A 3,433-nucleotide genomic window follows, 5' to 3' on the forward strand; every position below is an offset into this window, starting at 1 on the left:
AGTGGGTCTTGGGTTCCTCCTGGTGCATGACATTGCCCAGCCTCATGAGCCCCTGAAATGAAGGGATTGTGTTAAAAAAATGCTTTAGTTGCCTCACATTTTTATGCAATCGTTTTGTTCACCCCACTGAATTAAAGCTGAAAGTCTGCGCTTCAACTGCATCTGAGTTGTTTCATTTAAAATTCATTGTGGTAATGTACAGAACCAAAATTAGAAAAAAGTTGTCTCTGTCCAAATATTTATGGACCTAACTGTATATATATATATATATATATATATATATATATATATATATATATATATATATATATATACACATCATAGGGTGTTACATTGTTTTGCTGCCACATCAGCGATAGTGCTAATAATGAATCATCACCGCAACTGTATTCAAAGCAGTGCCTACAAATGCAAATGCATTTGGCAGAAACTCAAAAATAAAAATTCATATTCAGATTCCAAACAGTTCCATTGGCATCGCTGATATATAATATTACACAAGGAAAAATCTTTTGGTATTATCTGTTCCAGTGAACACTCTGGTTAGGAGGGCATCATCATTGTGCCAGAATTTTTCCCTCTTGTAATGACTTTCTATGATATAAGGTCCACTCTCTAGACAAAAAAGCCAGCATGCAGCCATACACCTGGAGTCTCTGTTTGAACCTGGTAGTGTAAAATGGGGCGTGAATTTGTGTCTACAAGGAATGTATGAATATTATATCCACTGGTTGCTCATAACGGTCATCATGTGGTTGTTCTGTTATTTCCAGTACATGATACATTAATTCAGTTTCTTTTAATCCAAAAATTGCCTTCAGAGAGGCATTTTTTATATTGACACATTTTATGTCATTTTAGACATAAGGAGAAAAAAGACTAAAAGGGGTAAGGACCTATTTAAATATGTTCTGTTCACCCTTAATTTGAATTGTATTTGATCCATTAAATATTTTCTATTAAAACAGATAAAGTACACCCTTTTAATATTAATCTACAAGATTATCATTTACAGTTCTTTCTTTTACACATTCTTAAAAGGTCAAACATGGAAAACAAAATTTAGTTATGGTAGGAGGTGGGGATTTTTAGAAAGAGGGCCTCTGCATTGCTCAAGTAATAAATTAACACAACGCCTACACTTGTACAATGATAAAGACACATGAATTTATCATGAGAACTCCTCAAGACACATTTTAGAAACAAATACAGCCTTATTTGAATCAGTATGATGGCTGCTTGAGTAGATGGTACTGGAAGTACTAGAAGTACTAGCTTACTTTAACTAACAGTTACCACACTAGACATGACTTACATAATCTGATAAAAGTAAATGTCTTTCTTGTTCATTATTTCTGATTTCAAAATATATATGTTGTAAGTTGTGGAATGATAAAGTGGAAATCAGTAGTAATATAAGTCTGAGTTTAGTAGGAGAATAAAATGACAGCCTCACTAATAAGAAGGAACAGAAGCCAGTACAGCATAGAATGCCATGTGCACTGTAAGAGAGCACTAATGTGATAATAGAAAGGTGCGACATTTGGGAAAATATCTCACCTGGCAGGCAGTGGTAAACAAATCAGCTTGGTTAGTTTGTGGAGTTGCAGATTTTTCTAATTGTTGTCATTTGGTGCTCACTCTTCTCACTGTTTTTCTTTTTCTTGTGTACTTTGGGATAAAATGTCATTTTGATACTTCTGACCTCGTTTTCAAATTCTTATTCAAGGTAGGAGTTTAAGTGAACATTTAGTAGTATGCATTTATTATATGCATCTGTTTTTGAAGTTTCCTTACAGGACCACAGGGAGCTGAAGCTTGCCTAAGCAGTACTGCACAAAGGACAGGAACAAATCATAGATGGGAGAGCAGTCAATTACAGTGCACTTCAATAAACTTACCTACACTCACAAATTATAGAGTCTACAGGTAATCCAACATGCACATCTTTCAGATGTAGGTATAAACCTTCAAAAACTTGCAAGCTTCACAAAACCAGTGTTCAGGCTAAAACAAAACTTGAGTCACTTGAGCTGTGAAGCAGCAGATCTTACAATGTACTGCATGCAACTGTTAAGTAAATGGGGCTGAGCATCCCTAAGAGTGGGGTATCAAGATAATTTAAAAACACATTTATGGTAAATGTCTGCACTTTATTTGTTTACAAACAGCCATGTTCATGTACAGAATATTATTTGATAATAACAAAAAAGCCCTGGTAACCACAAGAAATGAAATGTAAAGAACATGACAAGATTTCACAAATGAGATGAGATAATGCCTGCCTAAGAAGCTTGAACAAGATGAGTGTGGGAATGTTTTAACATGTAATTTTGACATGTTTATTGCATTTTTTTGTTGACATTTATATGAGTTTGTTTTAGCAATACTACATATTTAATCAACGTTTGGTAATAATCTGATGATTCTAAATCAATACTTTATGACTGTTTTGAACCAATATACTGTAGCAGTCAGAGGATGGTGTTCACCATGAAAGATACAACTTATTTTGTCTTGTGTGAAAAACTCTCTTGATAGGAAATACAGTTCAGTTGCTCCTCAGAATGGATATATACATACACACATGATAGATAGATAGATAGATAGATAGATAGATAGATAGATAGATAGATAGATAGATAGATAGATAGACAGACAGACAGATAGACAGACAGATAGATAGAAATGCATATATTTATATTTGTATATATTTAAAGTGCATACAAATCAAAAGTTCATTTAAATGTATTAGTTGATGTTGTGAGAATCATGAAGAATTAAGCACTATTTTGCAACTCAATGCCAAAAGTTCTTCATATATAGCATTTATATTTTGCTAACTATTTCTCCACTATGTACTGTCTGACCTGCTTTCGCAGACCATTTTAATCTGGGAAAGTAGTACAGTATTGATTTTTGTCGTTGTCTTTAATTTCCGCTGTCATCTGAAAATAGATGGTTCTATCCAATTGCCGCACAGAACCTTTAATCTGTCAAGGGATCAATTATGCTGATTAATGTCAATGCTTTCTCATCTCAAAGCAGAATGTTAAAAAGTGGTGTGGAACATTAATTTCACCCTTTCCCCTTCATAAGTAACATTTGATTCCGCAACCAGGCCAATGGTGATTTAATATTGAAATTGCAAACTGAATAAGTTGTCAGTTCAGACTTTTAAAGTGACTAATGATTAAAATTAAATTAACTTCTTCCAAATATTTATGATGATGCTATTTTCAGCAAAAAACAAAAACAAAACATTAAATTTTATTTTAAAAAAATCAATAGATAAGAATGAACTATAAAGAAAACATGTTAGAAGACATGCATTTTGCAGGTTGGAAAAATTAATTAATTAACATTTCTTAGTAGATAGTAAAAAGTTTCTTTTTTCTGGAATGAATCAGTAATTTACAAGCCTAAACTGGCA

The sequence above is a fragment of the Erpetoichthys calabaricus genome, chromosome 1 (genome assembly GCF_900747795.2).
Source record: "Erpetoichthys calabaricus chromosome 1, fErpCal1.3, whole genome shotgun sequence".
Classification (NCBI taxonomy): domain Eukaryota; kingdom Metazoa; phylum Chordata; class Cladistia; order Polypteriformes; family Polypteridae; genus Erpetoichthys; species Erpetoichthys calabaricus.